Here is a 24,668-nt window from a genome sequence, read left to right on the forward strand (position 1 = left end):
GCGTGACCAGACATCAGGTTTAAGAAAAAAAAAAAAAGTCCATTGAAGGCCAAATGTACAAAACAAAAAGCCATGTTCCTAAATGTTTTGCAGAATGTTTTCTAGAAAAGCATCCCTTTCACCCTTTCTGTGTTGAAACACACTCCCCTTCAGTCTGAGAGCAGGAGAATTATGTTCAAATTTTTCAAAACCCAGAGATGATATTCTTGGTCAACTCCAGAAAATCCAGTGTACTCACTATGAATTGATGCCACATAGGTTAGAGGTAGCTTCAAAAGCAGGCTAAAATGAGTTCCAGTGGGTTTACCCTCTGTTTTATCACTGAGGGCGTCCTTCATAGATAAGACTCCTATTAGTGAGCTGGCTGGCCTGCTACCCCACCGGACCTGCACTGTCTGCTCCTTCCACATCAGTGCAACATTTACAGAGGGAGGATGTCGGACATGAGTGCAAAAAACTGCTGTCCAACTGCTGTCATTATAAACGGAGCGCGGGGACACCTGTTCAACGTTGGACATGTGTCCGTGTGGTAGTTCCTGTATTTACTGCCATAATCCGGACCAATGATAAGTACGCAGTATTTCCGAAGCTGTTGTTTAGTGCAGCCCTCTCCTGTGGGATTACCAGATGCAATAGTAAAACACAAAGCAGCGTTGGTGTCATTCTGTATCCACACTGCTGGATTCCCGGCCCCACACTGTACACGTGCTTTGCTTTTTTTATTTAGCAACTGTGGGGACAGAACAAAGTGAAGAACCAAATAGAAGATGATAGATGTGAGTTGTTGTGGGTCGTCGAGGGTGAGGCTGCGAGGGTGATTGATTTTCGCCGAGTACAGATGGCAGAGCAACACAGAGGAGTAGGCAAGGAAAGGAGCTCAGACAGGCAGACGGGACAAAAGAGTCAATTAATAAGAGATGGTTGTCGACTTGTTAAAAAAAAAAAAAAAAAAAAGAAACAAACTATATATTTCACTTGAACTGCATCCCAGAAATGACAGTTCAAGCAATAGCTCCTACCTGAAACACTTGTTTTAATGGCAGTGCTACAGAAGAAGCATTGCCTGCCCGACATTGAGGTTTGAATCCCATTATGGTGGAAGGCTGAAAAGTGGAGAGATTTTGGCTCCTTCCGCTCTACAGGGAAGAGGTGAATAGAAAATTGAACTATAATTTATTAAGCAACTCAGACTCTGAGTATTATCTTAATTTAAGCAACAAATTAATCTGAGCTCAGATGAGCTGTCTCACTGAAAACTAAATGGATTTCAAGTACTCGCACACGGTGCTCTATGCAAGTTGGTATCACACATGGGTAATCATTTGAAATCCATGCATTAATTACTGGGCGATTAGAGGTTCGAGATTCATCTCTTGATCGTGATATGATATGAATGTTCTACCACCAATAATAACACGATTAATTTTAGGTATGACTGGAAAGACTTACGGTTTAATGTCTTTACAACACAAAAAGAGCAGTTCGACTTCAAAGGACATGATTACTTGTATGCTACTCTACACCACATGTTTCGAGTGTGTTAATCTATCAGAGGAGTCATACTTCAATTTGGTAGTTCAATTCTTTTTCATTTTACTTAACGTGAACTTATTTTTGAGATGCAAACGTGATATTTTTCTCTCTTTGCTCTCCCTCTCTCAGTTCCTTTCTACTTTTTAAATCTTAAATTCCTTACTAATGTTTTCATACTCTGCGTCTCTGACTTCTCTTCAGAATAGGTCAGAGATTTTAGAACTTTGAGTTGAACCCCCGTTGGGAGGTCCAGGAGAGTCAAAGGGGGCAAGACACAGTGTCAGGTGAAAGGGACAGGTGTACGCAGGAGTCTTTTATTTTGGTTTTGCTCATTGATTTGACCTGCTCATGAACAAAGTCAGCAGTTGGAGCTGCTGCAGACACTGTGCTGCTCACCTCATGGGGGCAGTTCACTCACACAAGGTACTGACTGAGTTATTTTCAAGTTTTGCTATTTCGACACAGGCATTTTTAACATTAACAGCTGCTTGTTTCTCAAGAGCTGCCTTGAGTGGAGGAAGGCAATGCCAGCATGACTTGTAAATGTAACAACTGCTGAAGGGGGTTAGGGCTTGCCAGCATGAAACCATGTTCAGGGGCAGAGAAAGATACAAATAGCCCCTTTAAACACAGAGAAGCCCATTGCTGCAATTTATGTAACATCTTTGGTGTAATTTGCCCTTATATCTGCTTAAAACTCCCTGAGACTCCAGAAGTTTCTTGAGAATCGTTACATTAGTCCAGGGAAAGTTGTCCTGGTAGTCCTTGTAAACATCACTTAATCATATTTTAATGGCCTGATTTTTGCCAAAATGTTGCCAATATTGTACCATCCAAGTCCCCAGTTTGTGAACTGTGATTCCAAAACTCACGTTTATGCTTATCCCCCAGACAGAAGACTAATAATCGGAGTGACCAAGTCCGTTAGTAGAACCTTTTTTCACTGTGTACTATGCTCAATAATTGTTTTGGCATTGCTGAAACTCTGAATGTACATTTAAGCAACTGTTTAAAACCGTAAACAGAGGGTGGATGGGTTCATGGTTAGCTGTCTCTGTTTTGTCTGGGGAGTGGGGCCCTTGGTTTAGGTCACAGCATTTTCTAAAACATTAACTTGTGCATTTGGAAGCTGATGCTAATGAAGATAATGGTAATTATTCTTTGTTGCAATCCTTTGCATGTACTCACCAGAGGCGGATGTGGAAGGCTCAAACCACACATTGAGCCCTCCTCTCAGTCCATTCACTGCGGGTGAAGCAGCAGCTCATATCTCACATGGCCTCAGATGTAGTCTGAGAAGTAAGAGCCAAACTCTCTCAGGGATTTTAGAGAAGCAAAGTTACCTTTTTAAACACGTTTTATTTTCTTTATTAGCACACTAATTATAATCAAGGAACTGCTGACCGCCGATAAAAGGGATGACTGTGCACTGAACACAGCCACTGGAAACAAATCTGCACCATATTCGTGGAAGAAAGAAGCGAGTCTTCAAGATAGCTCTCTCTTTAGGAAAGCAATCTGCTACTTTGTGGCAGGTTTTTGATGAGGAATTTAATTTTCTTTTGGGCATGAACTCTTAATGAATGGCTTTTTACACCCAGTCAGCACTAGTTTTTAAACAGTCTGCTGTACTCATTATAGTGAGCATCTATTATTCAATGTACTTCATAATAGCTTTTCTTTGCTGTTTGCATTATTACCTATGTGGCCCATTACCCTGACAGGGACTGCAGAACATCAGAGTGACGAAAATGCAAAAAACAATATAAAGCCTTGTGCAGAGCTACATTATTCGCTTGTAAAGGCTTTGTTTAGGTGGATAAGACTTTTCTCTGTTCCTTACAGGGCAAAATTTGAGCACTGTTTAAGATAGAAGATGTAATCAGTGTAAACATTATAGAGAAATAATTCACTCTGGCGTTGTTTAAAGTTAATGTCGCACAGAGGAACCTGTTTGGGCAGAAGTTGAAGCATGGTACCATATATTCAAGGCTTCTCATTTGGATTTCATGTTAATATTTTCCTTTAAGAAGACTCTGTTCCCTTTACAATAATAATCTTGTGATGAGGAGGATTTGTGGTGCTAAATGCTTTATGCGATTTTTTTTTTTTTTTTCTCTCCTTGGCAGGGGGTTAAAACGCACGTAAGTTTCAGTCTGACTCCTCTTCTTTTGGTGAGAACCTGAAGCTGCCTGAAGTGTTATACAGGTTTGAGACTGACAAGGTAATGACTCATTAGCACATGTTCCACTGTGCACAGGATTTGGGCAGGATGTTGTGATTGTGCTGTCATATTTGTGCACTGACACAGTGATATGATGATGATGATGAAGAATAGATGGGTGATTCATCCACTTATGTTCTTGTACCCAAATTAGCTCTAATAGGCTGGAGGTCTGATCCTTTCAACAGCTTTCAACAAACAAGGATCAATAACAGCTAATGAATCTTTTGTTTCCGCAATGTGCCACCTCTTTTATCTAACGGTTTACGACAGACTTTGCCCCTGAGAAAACCAAAAACATTTGCTGGCTGCAAACGCCAGCACTTCCATACACCCAGAGCAAAGCCATTGTGAAACAGCTAGTCTCAACATGGAAACAGATCAAGTCCTTAGCCAGGCTATTTGTCTTTCATGCCAAATTAACATAAATGAAATGGCACGTGCTTTGATACATTCTGTCTGTCTGTTTGTCAGGGGCCAGAATCTGTTAGTTACATTAGAGACATTACAGATGAGTAGTAACCTCCGCACGCAACGATAATGATCTGTCTGTAACCATGGCAACTAATGTACATAAGTCAAACTGTTGTAAACAAACTCAGAATTTGAACTCAGCCCGCATGGAGCCGTTGTGTAGTGGTGTTCTTTTTCGCCATCGCTCATTGTTGTCTTTCGCATGTCCGTCATGAAGCTTCACACACGAGGACAAACAGACAAGTCCCCAGTACCAAGCACACATAATGTTTCCCTTGTCAAAAGGTTCACGGAGAAACAAATCTGTCACAGTAGTGACTGATTTGGTTAGTCAGCCCAGACTGGCAGACGTTACACAATGAGCTCTGGGCTCTCTACCCTACAATGCTTTTCATTATGTCAATACACTGTAGAACTGAGTTGTCCAAAAATAGGCTTCCCTAACAATGTAACATGTCGATTTGAAATGGCAGCATAAAATAATGAAAAAGTGACTGTATCTCTGTGTGTGTGCATGTATCTACATTGGCATGCATGCATGTACACAGCAGTCAGAGAACACACTCCTGCCCCCCCCCGTGTGTGTGTGAGAATGTGTATACTGTATGTAGGTACCTTGTCTATCAGAAAAAAAAGAAAATATTTTTAATGACATCACACAGTGAGAATTTCAAAATGTGACCTTGTATTGTAGGCAGGACACGCATGAGAACATTGACTTGCCTAGGAGGGAGACCGATACACACGTGGTCTTATATCCTGAATACTGAGGTTTACCTTGAAGATGAAACCTGACGACTTTGAAAGTTTGAACTGTTGCCAACAATTCAACCCTGTGGTTGTGTAGCGTGTGTTATTATCTTGCATTTTTAGATTGATTGACTTGGTGCAGGTGCAGCTCCAAGTATGAATTATGAATGCATGTAAACAAAACTAAATGTTTCATAATTGGAATTATGTATATCGAGAATGTAGGTCTTATAGTAATTTATTCATGCTGTACTGCGCTAACATGTTTTCAGTTTCTTTTCTCTCCTCCCCTTTTGTCTTCCTCTCTGGCAACAATCCTTATTTATTTATTTGTTTTTTTTGTTTTTTTTTTTCCAGTGTGTCCTCCCTGTTGTTTTCCATCATGCCTTTGGCAGATGTGTGTCTTAACACCTGGTACCTGTGGTAACACCTGTTACCACACACACTGTGGAGATACAGATCGTCTGCCCATAATCATTAATTAACTCAAGGCAAAAGAGCCAGACAAACCTCCTTGACAAATACCATCATGCTGTCGTGTTATGTGTTATATATGTCCTTATGTGTGCATCCAAGACAACAATGAAGAGCTACTGATACTGCACAAGCTTTTGATAGCTATTGCCCACCAGTGGATAAACTAATATAAGATGAATGCGCTGTAGAAAGATTTTCTCAAAGCTCTCAGGTGCATCTACCTCCAGGAAGGCCATAGGGAGCCGCTGGCTCTGGAGCAGCATGTAAACGGCTTTATTGTCTCGCCCATATACTCACCTCACAATGAAGCATTTCCCACAAAAGCGTTGGCTCTCAGCTTTGGCCATGCCACATCACATTATCCATGGAGATTGAAACCCAGGCTCCTCCTGATTTGAATAAATTCCGTATCATTGCCTTCTCCTTTACCTTGGCACATGAGCCTGCATTGGTAATGACCGCATGGAAACGGAGGTTCTGATTTTCTTTTTCTTGGAGGGAGAAAACAAACACTGTCTTTTGGCTTGGGGTTGGATATCTATGGAACCATCAGGGTTGGGGAGGTGATGGGGGTTAGCCTTTCAGCCGCCTCTAGCTGTTACAATTGAAGCCAAAATCCATAAAGTTCTGTTTGTTGCTGCTGAATGCACTGGTTAAATGTAATTATTGTTGGATATAGAGGACAATGGAATACACTTAACTGTACTCAGTCTGTCAGCCCCCCAGATAGTTATTGATGATAGTTATTCTTTGTGTATATATATATTTTTTTTTAGTTATTACATTCTCTAGATAGCAGTCGTACACATTGATTTTTTTTAACTTTGCTTTTGTGATTACATAATTTATTGATAGATATGGAAAGTGTGGCGTTGCCTAATAAAGACGTCTATCAATGTAATATATTTGCACAAATAGAAGTCATGTGAAGAATAAAAACGATTTGTTTCAAATTGATTTTAAAACTGCTAAATTGTTGCAGACCTGTCGAGCCAGTAAACCAGAATGTGCTAAATTTGTCAACACATCTGTAAAGTCCTCATCCTCAGAATACACACTCTGTGGTACACATCCAAACACAGTAATCCTAAAATATGGTACGTGTGAAAGGAACTTTAATGATAATACTGTGGTGCAGCAAATATGTTTGTCAGAATTGTAGTTTGGCCTGAGCCTGGAACTTGAAGGACATTTTTACAGCATACTCGCTCATCTGGAAAGACTGAAAATGTAAAATTTCAAAAAAAAGAGAACAAACCTGAAATGAACTCCACAGATGCCTCGGTGTTGTCTCTAGCTTGCGAGGCCTTTCCACACTTCACGTCGGGCCAATTAAGCTTCCAATGTATGAATCCACAGAAACATAAAGCACTTTGGATAATAGCATATCACACATGTATTTCTTTACCCTAACTATCACAGTGGTATTCTTTAAAATGTCAAACATAATGCCTGATGTACTTTTAAAGCAGTAAGATTTCAATTTTATGGTGCAACAGCATGGACTTGGAAGGGCAGCTTTCAATGAGGGAGGCTTGCATCCCTTTTACCTTGCACTTAGGAAAATGGAGGTTGTTAAATGTCCACCAGCTACAGCTGCCAGATATTACGCAACATGCACAAACACATTATCCTCTCTGTATATTTTTAATGGTGCAGATAAGCAAACATCCACAGTTTTCACAGTTCCTCCCCCCATACACACTTACACACTGAAATATAAGGTTGTTTACGGTTCAGAAATAAACCCCTCTCTAGCCCTTCTTCAACTCTTCATCACAGGAAACCAATTACAGCTGATGCTCCTTTACAGTAGAAATATGTCTTTAATGCATGTATGTGTCATTGTGTGTTATGCATTGCAGGTGACATGGAAGACAAAACAAAACAAAAAACTCTTGTATCTCAGAAACAAAAATGCTTTACTCTATATTCTCCAGAGTGTGTTTCTATATTTGCACAGAGAAATCTGTGCAGACGTGCGCGTGCGTGCCTGCATGTGTGCCTCCCAAGGGATCTCCACAGGCCCTAATTGAAATAATATGCTTCTTTCTGTGGTTACCATCGGATACCATCTGTCAGACCCCTTGTTTGTGTTGGTTATGTCACACCACATATGTGCTAAGGAAAGTTGAAGCACACCTTAAATGATTCAACAGCGACTCACAAATACACAGACGCACTTCCTGAAGCCAATTTATTATGTTGGCACTGTTGGAAGAGAAATGTTTATCTGTATGTGGAGACCTTCACAAAGCTTCGTCCCACGCCGAACGCATCTCGATCAATATGTCATTAGAACTATGGCGAGGCCTGGATCGTGCTGCGTTCTTCCGCTGAGTGGTGTGTGCATGCACATGCGGCATTACTAGGCTCGGAGTGAATGTCCTTGAAATAGAGGATCTTCAGTGAGGAGTCGGTTCATTATTCAATATTTCTCCATGAGAGATGCTGCAGCTTCCACGTCTTTAGTTTAAAACGACAATAGCATGCCACCCTGCCACTCTGCTGTCTTCCGCGAATGATCAAAGGTGAGAAATGGATTTTGATATGGTTACATCTATTTTCTCAAAGGGGCCCAGTGCATACAAAGAGATGTATTCCACTGCGACGGGCCTAAAAAGCATTGTTTTCGCCTCTCCAGGGTGCATTTCAGTCTGTCTTGCCTCCGACCACACCTCACTTTCCTGCAGTGAACACACCAGGGGTGCATTTGTACATCAAATATGTTTTACTTTTGATTTTTGACACAGGCAAGATTTTATGGCTGGGTTTAGTCATATTTTTAGCAAACCTCCTGACATGTTTATTTGGTGCATTTCTGTATGTTCCTCTTGCAGTTTAGTCTGAACTTAATTATAGGATAGCTGAAAGCTGAATGTGTGTTTCTAGGAACACACACATTGAAAACAAAATGAGAGCCGACTCATACAAACATTGCTCTGGTGTGGTCACCAATTCTACAGGGGTTCTTTAAACAGATCCATATTCTGAATGCATTACTGGATACCAGCTACACTGAACTATGTTTGGCCATCTGGGCACTGGAAGCGATACTATTTCATGTCTTCAGGAGCACTTACCTTTGGAGACTTAAATGTTCCTGCCACAAGAGGAAGAAATAAAACTGACAAGAAATGCTCATCTCTCAATAGTGTACAACACAAGCACAACATGAACCAACCAACAATTTTCTTTACCCATCATTTTGACCCACGGAGGGTTTTTTTTACATGGAGCACAAGTTTGATCCCTTCACAAATCCAGAAGTTTTATAGTAGAATGCGTGTTTGGAAATAATGCATCCTAACACAACGTCTGCACAAAATGATATGATTTAACATGCTCATATTTCTCGTAAATAACTTCCAAATTTAAGGGAATAGATATATATTTCCTTTTTCATGGTGACAGTGAGTAACTTTATATTTGTGCCTGAACTTGCTGGACGGTACAGCGTTGCTCAGTATTTAGTGTCGCTCACTTTCTATGGTGAATGATTGTTTTTTTTGACAAGTAAATATCTCAGTGTATATTCATACATGGGCTTTTGGTGTGTGTGCAGACGGTTTCCCTTTCATGCTGCAGCACTCAAGGTTAATGTATACACAGATTATGGAGATGATATTCTGGAAAGCATCCTCACTTCTGTTGGGCAAATACGTTGCATTACAGAGCTCATCAGCATGATGGAACAGCCTCCTTAACATCTCTTTACAGCGTGTGCGTACCTACCCACACGCATTGACACGCGTGCACTGCTACCTTTTAACAGCTTGACAGCACTGTGCTGACACGTTGGTATGCTTTCACTTCATGCACTTCACCACCCTCGTCGCCTCTCAGGTCCAATTCTATGTTGCACAATTAATCTTGCACCTTTTGAATCTGAAATGGTTTATGTGAAACGGAGGATAGTCTGTCTCATCTTTACCCGCTTTATCTGTCATCCTTGCCAGCAGTATGAACTCCTTTTAAGTCCAGTCGACCTCACTAAACGATATTATAATGCTTCCGAAGTGCATTTTCTGCCAGTAGTCAGCCAGAATTCACAAATAAAAAAAGTGAGAAATCATTTAGTCATTCAAAAAATATACTGATATACCGTCTAGAAGTTGAGAAGTATTTGCACAGCTACACAGTATTTAAATTTTTTTTATACTCCAGGCTCTGTGTTACACAGCACATTGAATTTAAAACAAAGTGCTGGAAAGATGGCCCTGTGATGGACTGGCGACCTGTCCAGGGTGACCCCGCCCTCACCCAGTGTGAGCTTGGATTGGCTCCAGCACCCCTCACAACCTGGAAACAGATAAGCGATAGAAGATGAATGAATGAATGAATGAATGAATGAATGAATGAAGAACGATAGGACAAATTTCAGCTTTGAGTGGATTTGCATCGTTATAGAGAGAACTGTCTGGGAGATATTGTCATTTTAGTGCACACTGTAGAGGCACATATGAATGAATAAAATATCATATTCATGGCCTATTCAAAACAGTCAGCGACTGCCTGAAGTTCGACCAAAAGACGTTAGCAGACACTGTGTTTTGTCCCCGGTGATTCTCCTGTCACCTTTAAAGCAGAGCCAGCTCCATTTTGGACAGTTGATGTGGTCGCTTTGGGTTTTGAGCTGGGGGTGTTTTTTTTTTTTTTTTTTGTTTTTTTCTCTTCAGTAATTTGGGTAGGGAAGGTGTTTGTTTTATTAGACCATTGAAGTTCGTTTCAGCCCTCATTTTTATGCAAGTCTTTCTGCGAGCTTAAACTTGGCCTTTCTGTTTTTGAGCCTGCCCCTGTCTTGTGTCTTGTGAATACCTCAAGGTTGCACTTATGACTTCTTATGAGTGTGGGCCAGGAAAGATGTGCACCTCTTGACTTAGAGTCGTCGCAGTATTATTTCTCTGCTTTCATGAGACTCTTGAGCCTTTTGGGTGACCAGGAGGTTTGCCATTTTCTCCTTTTCTGCTGTGAACCGGCATTTTTGAAAAGTATCCAACTGTGGATTTTAGCTCTGATATTTCTCAGTTCGGCTTTTGCTTTTTTCTTCTTTTCTTCTTCTTCAAGCATCATTATCTCAGTCACTTAAATAGGTCTCGCGCTGACAGACAGCTCCACCACTGTCCAAACGAAAAGTCAGCTATCTATCGACTTTTGTGAAACAACACACACCTGCCAAGAGATATTTAGTAGCCAGGTGTCCAGTTACTTTTGAAACCATCTAATTTGGGCACCAGGTGTTCAAGGGACTAGAACTCATGCACAGCTATTTCTATATTTATGGGAACCTACTCACATTAAAGCTGAGATGTGGTGTTTGAATACATTACTTATTTTTAAACTAAAGACAGGGCCTGAGGACCACAATCTGTGAAAATATGTCTGAAGACAGTGGAAAAGAAGTACTGAAAGTTTTCCCATGAATAAGCGCACGCAGCTCTTCTTTTTTGTTGTAGCTGTCTCCACACCATGCTTACCTATGGTGTTATTGCTCCAGATTTGTTTGTAGGGGGTCAATTATATGGACAAATATCCTTCACGGTGAAGGATACTTGCACATTCTCTGCTGTAGGCACGCTGTGAGCATTGTAATGGGTAAGCCAGCGGGCATTACCGCCCCCAGCTGCCCCTGAGGTTCTGCCCGCCGAAGGGAAGGACTGCATCAACTGGGCCCTCATGAACAGATGGAAAATATAGAATAAGAAGCAGGAATGGACCAGCAGAAATTGCTTGTGCAGCAGATTCATAAATGCACAGTCAGTGCTAAGGGAGGAAATTGTACAGAAAGATAAAAACAGGGACAGAGGTAAATAAGGAAGCAAGTCGGTGAGGTTGTCAGGAACAGAATGCTCCTACGCATTTATATATATTTTTTTATATATTTATTTATACATACTACAGTTTTAGATTGCACGCTTCTCTTGAGGCATAGGCATTGATCATGATCCAATTGGTTGCGCAAACAAAGGATCATCTCCCTTGATTTAAAGGTTCCCCTCCCCACCCCACCCCATCCCACCACCTCTGTTCTCCCATCCATGATGAATCTGAATTTCTGTCCTGACCATATAGCGTGCAGCTCATTTTTCAAAGGCTCAGGGAAAGCCCTCTCTCATTTGTTTCATATTACATGACACCCTAAATCCAGTTTCAGTTCAAAGAATGTTCCCCTCGCTGTCATGCACCCCCATCTGGTGCATGTGTATGTAATAACCTGTGTGTATGTGCAAGTGTGTCTTTGTGCAGGACGGCATTTACATGTGCAAATATAAGCTTGGAAGAGGAGGGGGGCAGATGTGTGGGTGTGTGTCATGTCTTTGCAGTGATTAGCTTTAGCAGCAAGGTCTCTTAGGACTTGTGCTACACTGTGTGTTCTGCTTGCCAAGCACAGTTAAGGCTACACTCAAACTCCCAGCACTGTGCAATGGAAGGAAAAAATGAGTTTTTCTCTGCTGATTTGTTGTGAAAGGGGTGCAAACACACACACACACACACACACACACACACACACACACACACACACACACACACACACACACACACACACACAGGTTCTGTTCTATAGTGGCAGTCAAGGTAGATCGCCTTAGGATGTTTGTCACTGCAGAGGAAAAGCCAAACTTTTACCCAAGGTCAACTTTGAATTATTTACAGGAAGTGGATGAGATCAAATCTGAAGAATCATCTATGAGGTAATTATTTATAAATCCCTTTTTGTCCACGCAAGAAATGCTAATCATCATGTAATCTTCTCCTCGAATGTACTCTTACTTTCGCTTTCCTGACAACCGAGAATTTCAAAATGAAAATAAGATGACCAAAATTTTGGAAACTAAGCGGAATGCAAAACATCACAGTTAGATACAGTGAAGCCTTCATAGTTGCTTTGGGGGAATATAAAAACAACATATTTTAGGCAAAAGCAAAACTTGGTAATCCGAAATGCTTCACAGCAAGAATTCTATTCAGCCTGACATTTTGTATAATTAAAGCCAGCCAGATTTGACAAACAGTGTGTCCTTGAATGAATCTTTTTTTTTTTTTTTTTTTTTTTCTTGAAGGGGGATAAAGGTTGCCTGTTATGTTTTGATACACTTTCCTTTGTCTTGCCACATTTGAGTGCCCTCCAGTTTTCAGAGAGAATCACCTTTGGCAGCAACGGCATTTTAAAAGTCTTACAACAAAGAGTAATGCAGCTTGATCTGATTGCAATGTAATATATATTTGTGTATTTATTTATTTGTTTGCTTGTTTGCTTGCTTGTTTGTTTGTTAGTTTGTTTATTTGTGGTATTGCGTTGATCCACAGGACCACTTAAGCTGACGTTGTGCCACGCTGTTTGGACATGCCAGTCAGGCTCAGGCACAGAGGCTTTCGAGAGCAGGAAGTGGCTGAAATCAGAAAAATAAAAGACTCGCCCATTTCACAGGGCGTCACTGTTAGTGGTGTGTCTACAGGGGTGAAAAAAGGAAAAAAGTGCTTGGGAATGTTACACCCTGACTAAATTGATTTTGGTTTGGGTTGAAGGTTTTATCAAAGCTTCTAATCCTCAGAGGAAAGGATAAGTCTAATCAGAATGTTTTTCTGTTGGGATTAGTGCCTGCAAGCTGCTCCCTCTCCTTCTCATTCTCCTCCAGTAGCTCATGTACAGTTTCTCCCCCTTTCTCTCACTCTTCTGCATTTTGCCTTATCTTGTCTTTCAAATATCTCCCTTTTGTTTCTCTGGTCTTTCTTTTTTTCTTCTTCTTCTGTGTATTAACAAAATATGCCAACCCTTTTTTTGTTTCTCTTTTTTTTCCCCAATAATGCACATTGGCATCTAGCGTTGATCTGTGAATTGTGTGGAGCATTTTCATATTTGAGCCGTGTCTACTTTTTCTCAGACTCATGCCTCGTCCTTGCCCTGTCTCAACCCCAGCACCCACTTTCTTAGTCTGAGTATGCATAACTCATTATCCAATGTGGTTATTTCATTTCCCCATAACACCCTCTCTTATGTATCTTGCTTCGCCCCCATCCCCAATCATTTCCCTTAAAAAGAGCCTGGGTACCCTGTATGGACAATGATTATTTAATGTAATGTCTTAATAACAAGCTGGGAACAAGCACCTTATTGAACCAAATAATAAGATCATGGTACCCAATTCACAAAAGGAAAAACTGCGTTCAGTCATTTAAAAAGGATAGATGTTGTGGATGCTACCTTGTGCAACACGCGGTTAATAAGGAGCAAGGAGCTTGTAAATGGTTTGTGAAACACAACATAAAGAACTGAAAACTGGCTCACTGTTTGTTTTCTTACTGTGATTGCTGCAGATGTGTCACACACGTCTGACCGTCATCGCATTATGCATGTGGGACCACTGCCACCGATTTCAATCACATCCTGAGGAGCTGAGAATATTTAAGATATGATGCTGCACATAAATGCAGTACAGTTCAATGCAATATGCTGCAATCACATAAATACGTCTGTTGTAATTGCAACAAGCATTCATGTAGTCACTCCAGGAACGGGAGAGGCACGGACAGATGGCGCCTCTGTCCTTTTTCAAATCAAAACTAAATTGGCTCCCAAAACTCTATTGCTAAAACAAAACAAATACAAACAAACATACCTGGAAAACCACCCTCTGGCTTCGCTGTCACATTGAGTTGTTACAGCTCACACTGTAAATGTCCACTTTATTTGCTACACCTGCACAGTCTAATGTAAACCAATTCATCAATTCTAGCATAACATTTACCTCACCAGCTTTTATAAACAAAGTTTCCAAATGCAACTATTATTACATTTAATGGAGGAATTATATATAAATTTATATATGCATCTATATTTGCAACAAAGATCTAAATATATGCAATTCCTTTGCTTGTGTGATGCCCAGTCGACCACCTGACACTAAACAGCTGATGCTAAGAGATTCCAGACAACGCTAGTAAAAATTATAATAAAGGATAATAATAATAACGATTATGAAGTGTAACGAAGTGCAACAGTAGACAAACATATTTATATGATATTTGCAGAAAAATTAAATACATAGTTGCGCAAAACCTGAGAATGTCAATTTTTTTCTGCCCTGCCAAACAATGTGGAATAAAACAATCATGTGCAAACTTGGAAAAAAGAAAGATGGCATGCAATTTTTACTATACTTAATCCCCCCCCCCATTAAACGATAAAGGAAACACATTTAGGATAGTGGTGAAGCAACGACATGTCAGTTTAGGTGAAAGCATTGTTTCTTAATCATGTAATCAAAAAACCATCACACATATCATATTTATCAGGCAAGATAGCACCAAAGCTTTCCATTCCTGTCCCTCGCCCCTTTAGTGCGGTATAATCCAGAAAATCACTTGAGCGGATTATTATTCAATCCAATTATGTTTCATAATCTGAGCCTAGAAAGACTTCCTTTGCCTCTGTGTTGTTTGACTGCTAGATGGTTTAGTTATCTAAGCTGCATGGTGATTTGTATGTATATGTGGTTGTGGGTGGTGGACAAATCCTACAAATGGTTCATGTTTCAGAGACGCTACCTGATAGGATTTACATGATCATCAATAAGGCAAAAAAAAATAATTAAGCAGACACATGATGAGCTAAATGTGATAGTAGGAAAGTGGAAAATGCATTCTTCAGGCAGTACTTCCTTTTTTTATTCCTCAATTTCATAATTTGTTTAAGAATATTATTTAATGTGCTGTGATGTTGTAGTGAGACACATCATTAAATAAATTGTTTTAGTGTGGTTCAAGACTTCTGACTCAGGGAAAAAAGTGAATGAATTTCAAGGGACATTTAAACATATCAGAACTACACTTACTTCCTAGTTAGCAAGACACTGCATATGTAGCAATAGTGAAATTTACAGATCACTTTTGCAGACGCATAGATACCTTTGAACTTTAAGCCTGATTTTGAGCTATGCTAAAAAGAACAAAACTAATCAAAGAAGATCAACGCAGACGTTGTTATGCAAGAACAGAAAACAGAAATAGACACATACCCACAAGTTGCACCAAGACAAGGGTTGTGATTCTTGAAGGCATCAAACAGATCACAGAAATGGCAATATCCACTTCATCACAAAGGAAGGAGATCAAACCGTGTCTTCATGTCTGGACACATGTGCAATCATCTTAAGCTTTTTCCTCTTCAAAGAAAGAAATCAATCCTATCCTGATTCAGTCATGTGTTCTTGCATATTGCACATTTATGTTTCATGATGCAGTGAAAGCAGCAACAGGCGGTTTTAGAGTCTTGGGATGAAAAGCCCAACTTCATAGTTTTCTCAGAGGGATTGTCACAGAAGTTTGACCTGGCAAAGTTTATTTTCTTCTGTAGTATCTTAGGGCTTAATTAGCACCAGAAACGTTCAGGTTTTGCAATGCGCATCCACCATAACTGCAGCCAAGCCTTCCTGAAATAAACTGTAATGTTTGATTTACCACTTACTGTATATAGCTGAAACTCCTTGGAGACCTTGGTTTCTCTGCGCCTCTGTGGCCCCAAGGATTCCCAAATGCCTTTGTCTCATCTCATCTTCATCACTCCTTGTCATCCTTCCTATGCTACCAAACCGGAGAGAAGCAGAAAACAGCACGACACAAAGCCAAAGAACGGATCCAGGATATTTGTCAAAGTTGTCCACAAGGTGTCTGATTAGAATTATTCCACAGTTTGTAAGGATGGATATTCAGTTCAAACTAAGTGCACAAGTCAGCTGTGCTGTGCATGCAGCAATATATGTTATAAATACAGGACTTAGTCATTTTCCTGTGTTAAAAAGTCAGCATACAATGTGTAGCTATGACAACTAAAATCAATGAAACTTCAGGAAGTATTCTTGAAACCAAACCACAATCCTTTCTTAAACCTAACTGAGATTTTTTTGTGCCTAAATTCAACTGCGTGTCTCTTATTGATCCAAAATGCCTGTACAAATTGTACTATTGTTGCCATGACAACGACAATTCAATACGCTTACCAGAGTTAATATGTTCTGGCCTGGTTGAACCAGAAAGTGAGGAAATATGTAGAAGGGCTTGTTAGCCTACGGATTTGGCGTGGACTTAAGAAATATCATAATAAACGCAAAGTGAGAAGCCATCAGGAGCATCATGGAAAAGGGTAAAGATCATTGTCAGTAGACCCAACTACCCACGTAGCTGTAGCATGCAGTGCTTCCAATTAAATTGTTTTGAAGTTCAGGGCTTCTGCTTTGTTTTTGTGTGCATGTTGTTTTTATCTGGAGTCGTGACACTGTATTTGGTATCATTAGCGCCGTCTCTGTTAGAGGTTGCGCTTTCCGTCTCCCTTCATCAGTCTTTGTTTCTCTGGTCCCCTCCCCACCCTCTCCCTATTTTGCTTTCATCTCAGATCAGACGAACAAAGTCATCATTTTCAACCTCATATACTACATTTGTGTGTCCCTACATAAAAACAAAACAAAACGGAGTGACAGTTAAGCTGACTGTATCAAGTATGTCACCCCGCCTCCGGCCCCCCGCCCTCCCATTGTTTTCTTCCTCTTCATTTCATTTTATGCACCATCTTTTCATCATGCACGTTTCCCCACATCCTCAGCTGCTCCTTTTCCTCCTCTTCCCACACTCAATTGGTACTTTACTGATTCCCCCAATAGCCTGGGTCCCTTTATCTCCTGCTTCTACACGACTCTCTCATATGTGATGGAGTCCGGCTCCCAGAGGACTAGGGCCATCTCCCTTGGCAGGAGTAAACAACAAATCACGGACTAAATGTGGCAGGACCCCCACAACCTGTCAGAGACTAGATCAAAGTAGAAGTGAGAAAGGAGGGCGCATGCTGTCCACCAGAGATGGACACTCATTAGACGCACGGGATGAGGGGATGCTGCGTGTGTTGCAGATAAAAAAGGCAAAAAAAAAAAAAAGAGAGACAGAATGAAGTCTCGAGCAGTGGAGAAAGGAAGCCACAGAAAGTGGTGTTTCTGAGCTGGAGTGGGACTTTAAGAAGTAGAAAACGAGGTAGAGGAAAATTAACTGAAGGAGATGTAGAAGGGCAGACAACACCACTAACACGTTCTGTCATGTACCATTAGCGCTCAACAGGGAAAAAAGAGGGAAAAACAAGTTTCGAGTTTAATCATTTCCAAGAGAATTTGGTGGAGACTTGTCACAACCTCCTTTTATGGCTGAATAAGATAAAAAAAAAAAAGAAGAAGAAAAGGTTCATTTGTCGAAATCCTTTCTCTTTCTTTAAGCAACAATGACATACTTATTGTTGCCGCCTAACGTGGCATTTGAAGCTGAAGCGTGGCGATGAATTAGAAGTCGAAATGTTCACTTGTCTGTGAAACAGGGAAAGTTCACCAGAGAATTTGTCCACTTTCTGTTGGAAAATGGGTAGGGGACGCAATGGGAATGTTTTCATCGACAACGTTGATAGCCGGCCGCTCAGCTCTCCGTCTGCTGCCCTGCCTTCCCTTTGGAGGACTTTAAGTTACGGAGGCTGACTCATGATTGAATCATAAGACCAGAGCCTGAATGCAGGGAGGGGGCGTTTCAGTGGGAGGGGATGGGAGCAGGATGGTAACACCTCAGAGCATTGATTTACTGTTCGCTGTATTGGCTGCGCTCGCCACATTTTTATGCACTCATTCAATATTCTATCTATTGTTTCCGCGACTGATTCATTCTCATTTGTTTATGTGGAAGCAACGCATGTCTAAAAAGCAGTCCATGTATTTACCAGTAGTTACTGTCTGCACAGGCGAAAAAGGGAGGAAAAAAAATCCACATATTTTTATATTATGTTCATATGATGAATAATTAGTCAACGAGAAATAATGCAGTTTAACACAATTTAAGATGAACACATTTGACAGGAGGTTTGTCCCGTGAGTATTTTGTCTGTAAAATCTCTGCTAGGCAAACCGGAGAGGTTGTAAACTCTAAGTATGTCATTCTATATTACATTACAAGCAAGAGTCTTAATTCAATAAAATATGGAAAAACCTCCAGGTTATCCGTGCAGTAACTATTCTCCCACTGACACAAAGGAAATAATATGTATTCAGTGAGTCCTCCTGAATAGTAGGTGGAAAGGTCTCACACATACAGTATATTCATGTGTTTTGTATTCGTCTGTATCTCGTCTATAAATGATGTGACAAAACATCTTAATGGAATCCCATGAAAGAAAAGGAGCTTTCTGCATCTTGTATTATTTTAAAGGAGGTCTTGGTTCTACATAAATACTCCAAAAATATCAAAAACACAAAGCTTGTCTTGAGCAAATCTGTCTTAAAAACGAACAGTCAAGTCAAATGTTGGGATGTCACAACGAAACAGTCCCAGCCCAGTCCGTCAGCCCAACACCCACCATCCACACTCACAGGGGTTAGTCAACTGAAGCTTTATTATCACCGTTAGGCTATTTTAATGTTTTATTCAGTATCTAAGCCAAGTGTCTTTTCAGCACTCATGTTTCAAAGTTTGATTCTTACTCTACTTTTATTTAGCTGTTTATATTGTTGTTGTGTATTACATCTGAGCTATAATAACCAACTTAAAATATCTGTGCGCGCAGACTGTAAACTTGCTTATTCACAGCATACAAAAGTCCACCTCCCAAAGTTAGTGCTCTTAAAAAAAGCAAAAAAAAAAAAAAAGGCAGTTTAATGCATTACTCTGCTCGCTGCTGCCCTGTAAAAGCATCTTTTGAGTAGTCTCCCATGCACACTCACTCATCACTCAATCTGCAGCCGCGCACGCTTATGTCTGCACTTTAGGTCTAGCAGCAGAGGCAAATGGCTACAATGACAAACTTTTTGGTTCTCAAAACGAGAAACATCTTCAAATGGATATCAAAACTTTAAAATGCCACCAGTAGTGTAAAATATGGAGCCTTTAAATTTATATCAATACATGTGCAAGTACAATAAAAGAAGTAATTCACAGGATGGAATTTATCACAAATAATCTGAAAAACCAGATGATTGTTGGCTTTGTCAGCCAAAAATCAGATTTATTACATAAAATAAAGTACTTGTTTTCCATCTATGTATATAGTAGATGTTTTGTAGGTAACAGCATAACAGCAGCACTCAGAAAACCTAATCACCAGGTTATATTTATTATAGTCACCATTAGACTTATCTCATTTAAGTTCTCTTCTGGATTTCTTTTTATACCACTCTCATTTAAACATAAGACATTAAAGCCATGGTTTAATTTAGTGATTATAAAAGAGAACAGGACTGTTTCAAATCAGGGCCGCCCAGGAATTCGTTCTTTCATTCAAGAAGAACATGATTAAAAGTACGCAGAGGACACACTGATTAATTTCCTGGTTTCGCTCTTTTTAATCATTCTGCCCTCTCCAAGACTAAAACAAATAAACAAATACTCTGTTCAATTATTAATACTCACAAGCAAAGTGTTCATTTTCCATCTTCAAGGGACAATAAAATTAAAGAATGAATGATAACACACAGACTGTGGTGACAGATTCGCAGAATGCATTGTTTTACTGTGCGTGTGTGTGGGCGCGCTGCGTGCTGGTTGAATCTCAGGAACAGGTCCCATGTTTTCACAGTGAAGTCATAAATTGATGCTGTCTCCCCAGGGTGCACAGTCATAGTTTTACTATCTCATCATTAATCTGTGTGTGAGATAGTGAAAACAAACACACACAGTACAGAGCACAGAGTCACTTGGGGACACATTGTGTTCATATACAAACAGAATGTATACGATTCCACCTCGTTGTTTTTCTTTTCTTGTCTAGCTAACACAAAGATCTAGGCTGTTTGCACGGCCGGGACAGTTATGATGCTTCGTAGTTTTTGGACTCCCTTTAGAGACGTATGTCATCATTTGGCTGTGAACATACAGTAGTAACAACAGCAGCTAGGAACAGAGGGAGTAGGCTGAGTGCCAGATCTCCTCTCTGCTCATGCACAGTCAGTGTGAGAGGGAACACAAGAGTCAGGCTGCATTTCGTTCCCCCCTCGCAGTCAATCTCTGCTCCACCTCAAATTTCTCACCAGCTGTCATCATTTCTGTGTACATTCATGAATTTGATTTGAATGTTTCAGAGATTCTCTGTCAAAACAGGTGAGGCCACAATAACAAATACCTATCCGCTTTACTAAAAGTCTGCTCTGTTTGCTTATTGTCAAACTCGACTGTCATTTCTAACACAATTGCATGTAACTTATCAAATCCGCTTCTCTTTTCAAATGAGCGCTTTGCATACAGCTGGAGTTAGGCAGGCACAGCTTTCAAGTTTCTAAATGACTCATTCTTTGATGAGTGGATATCCTGTTTTTTGTTTGTTTTTTTTTTTTATTGTCAAAATCATCAATCATATTAGTAGCATCTTTAGGACTAATTACAGTTGTGTAACACTTTCAGATCAAACACTGAAGACATTTATGGTTTGTGTATGTTTGTGCGTGTTTTAATTTTCTTTTGTTTCGGGGGGGGGGGTAATCATCTTTCACTTTATTTCCCTTTTTTCTTTATAAGAAAATGAATGGAGGCCGCAGTGTTTTCACAAACCACAAATGGCACAGCAACGACGACATTACCACGACAAGGGTGAAGAGTTCTAGCAAGTAAAGTGACCCTTAAAGTTAACACAAACCGCGAAGCAGAATCACTAACACCCAGCCAGAGTCTGCTGCAAGGAAAAAAGCTAAACAGGGTGTGTCCGTCACTAGCTGAAACTGGCCCATGATCCAATATGACAGATTCTCCAAGTCTGTCTTTTCATGGCCAGTGTTTATCCAGACAACACTGATGTTTTGTTTGGCATACCCAGTAATAAAAAGAGCATTGACTATGTAGTGAAATCCAGATTCATCCACAACAGCCAGAAATCCCAGCTGTGAGTGAAATGTTTCCTCTTATTCCTGGATTTTTTTTTTTAAATTTCATTCATGTTCATACTGTTGATAAAGCACTTCACTTATGGTATTGCACTTCTTTGCACTTTGAGGCCTTTTGTTCCTCAGCTGAAGAATTTCCACTCATATCGTTATTTTATTTATCTGACAGCTTTTGGTGCTTTTCAGATTCAAGTCATTTAAGCCAAATATACAACGTGACATTTACATATTTTTTTTTTCACCAGCGTCACGACCCAATTATATAACGGACAGTATTTTGTTTAAATGGATGATTAAAAATAATGAGTAAATTAGTTATGTTTCAATTTGAATAGTTTCATATGTTTTTTTTTTTTTTTTTTTTAACTACAGTTCCTGGTTGGAGTCTGACTTTCTACACAAATGATGACTTTATACCTACATAGCCTGCGCCCATCATCTGTGCAGTTGGTCCACCGGCAAAAAGTCTAGTTTACTGACATTTTTATACTTGAGACTGCGTTTTTTATGTTCTCTCCTCCTCTTATCAGCTGTATCTTGGTCGTTGTTGTTGCAGCATGTTTCCTACCCGACACCCCCAATCTCTCATCTGGGATGTTTTATAGCCCCCTTATGGAATTTAAATCTGGAATCAAATAATCTTAAAACTTTACCTTAAGCCTCTAAATAACCAAAGTGTCTTTATTTTTACCACATACTCGCAATTTTTCACAGAAAACAAAGCTACAACTCATTGATCAAACCACAGTATACAAATCAATGCAGCAGCTGTACAAATGCAACAGAAATAACATGTGGCAAGGCTGAGACCAGGGTGCTCAAAAGTATGTTAACTCCTCATTTCTTACAATATATGCCTCTCTGTGGGACTCCTCCCATTCACCTCACATAACACAGCATGGGAAAGTTTTCGTGTGCATCAAGCTGAGATTGCTACTTTTAAAGCAGGCTCCTCAAAGGCAGCTGCCAGTCGTCCGAAGCAGCCCCATACATTATTCATGTTCATTTACACAAGCTCCTGTCTCCTTATCATTGACTCATCACACTTTCACAACTGCCTGCTTGTACGATGAAGGAGCCAAGGCAACGCTGTGCTGAAATGCATCCGTATAGTGCAATATAAGATCAATCCTTGGTGGACTTGATGGCTATACTGGCAACTGCAAGTCGCATAATGTGCTTATATATGCAGAATTACATTTAAAGTAAAGCTGACCATGACCAAGAAACTAAGTATCAGAAGTTTAATGTTGAATGTAATCCAGTGGCTTTGGCTTCTCTCTCTCAATGGCTGGCTAATAATGGACTAAATGTGCATAAAATGGCATGCCTGTGGCTAACTAGCCCGGGGCAATGCTCATGCATAGGAAATGCATACTTTTCTGCAGATTAATGCATCATTTCCTGTGCATTCATTAGAACTGACAAAAAAAGACTTGAGGATAAACATTTTAAAGGAAGTTCTGTTTGCATGTCTGACTTTGTTGATGTGGAACAAGAGGATAAAAGCAGGCCGTGCTTGGCAGAACGATGTGTTTTATGTCAACATAGGCAACGAGAAAGAGAGTTAAGGCACCTCAGAGGCGAGGTCTTTTTAATTAGTCTATGCCTGATGTGTGTCTCTGCCACTTTGTCAGAGAATGTATGTGAGAGCTCAACTAGTAGTGATGTGTGTGAGGTACTGAGAGAGGGGAGGAAAAAAAAAAAAAAAACCCCTCAAAACAAAACCGCATTGATTTACTTCAAACAGCCATGCACTGCTCAAGCAGGTTACATGAATCTGGAGATTAAAAAAAAAAAGAAAAAAGAAACAGCTGTTCGACTATCCATTTGAATTGCATGATAACCTTTTCTTTGAAGCAAACAAGTCCTCGCTCCTGTTGCACAGCATGTGAAAAGAGTTATGGCACTGAATTTAATGGATGTTTTGCTCCCCTCAGATTTCCCCTGTTTTGTTTGATCAGCTGCATCAAGACTGCTTAAAATTTTCTCTCACTGACGATGATATCTGCATCTGTGTTTTCCCCGAGCCAGTCAGAGCAAGAGAGAGACGGAGAGAAAGAGAGAGAGCTTGTTGGGAAATCAATGGGAAACACCACTGTAACAGAGAAGATGTGATTTATGTGATTTAAGTGCATTTTCCACACACCTGCAATCTCCAAGGCAACATACACCACAGCCCGTCCCCTCTGTTTTCAATGGGGGAAATCAGGGATGTGAACGACTGCGGTCTTCCTCCGCCCGTCTCCACCTTCGTCTCAGCCGATGGCACAAATTCCACCCTCCGTTCCCCTGTCTCCCAAAGGCAGATGAAACCTTAAATGGAGTTTTAATGAAATCTCAGGGATTGTCCTATGGCTTGATCATTCTGGCTCCCCTCTCAACGGGGTGGTCCCCTCTCTTTCAGCAGTGTTTCGGAGAGAGGGAGCAAAGTCACTAATTGCAGGGCCTCAGGACAAGTGAGGGAACATAAATAAAAGGGATGGGAAGGGGATGAAAAGAGAACGCAAAGAGGAATAGTGGCACATGCTTCTAAAGGTCACATGCGACACACAAAGACACACTCACCCATGCACATATATGCACACATTAATACTCCTGCACTGCTGCGATCAGTGGTCTTGCCAACATCCAGTCCCCCGTCGTGCTGACTGTTAAAATGAATATTTAATTAGCACCAGTTAAATTAGCACACTGACAGTGGGCGGTGCTGCTGTGGATCATTGAAGCTCGGGTAATTGGAATCTTCCAGAGTAGGAAAGTGTGTGTGTGTTTTTGGTAAATTCAGTTTTATAACATGAATAGATCAACAGGCTGGAAGCTATGAGCACCAATGTACTGCTGGAGTCATTTTTCACACACATCACATACAGCACAATTAAAGAGAAACTATAATGAGTAGATAAACAAAGTTTATTTTTAAATTAAAACTTGTTAAAACATTGTGGCTAATGAACTGCCGTAGTTGCTTTGATGCCTTTTCAGTTGTGCAAAAGCTGACTGTTTTCAAAGAGTTATTTAGCGACTGTTATCTGTAAGTTTCTATTGAATTTCTTCTGTGAAAAATATTTAAAAAGATAAAACTAAAGTCGATTAAACTGAGCTGGGTTTGTGGCTTGTTTTGAGATGACAATTGAGATGATAAGTTGGATTTGTGTGTCCATACTTATTTCATGAATGTGCAAATGTCTTCGACTTAAAAAATATCTACCTCTCTGGGGCTGAAGGGTGAAAACAAATGTGATTAATTCCATTCGAGAGCTGCAGGGCATAATGATAGGCAGTCAGCATCTGATTATTTGATGCCATGTTATCATTCTCTT

This window comes from Echeneis naucrates, chromosome 11 (genome assembly GCF_900963305.1).
Source record: "Echeneis naucrates chromosome 11, fEcheNa1.1, whole genome shotgun sequence".
NCBI lineage: Eukaryota > Metazoa > Chordata > Actinopteri > Carangiformes > Echeneidae > Echeneis > Echeneis naucrates.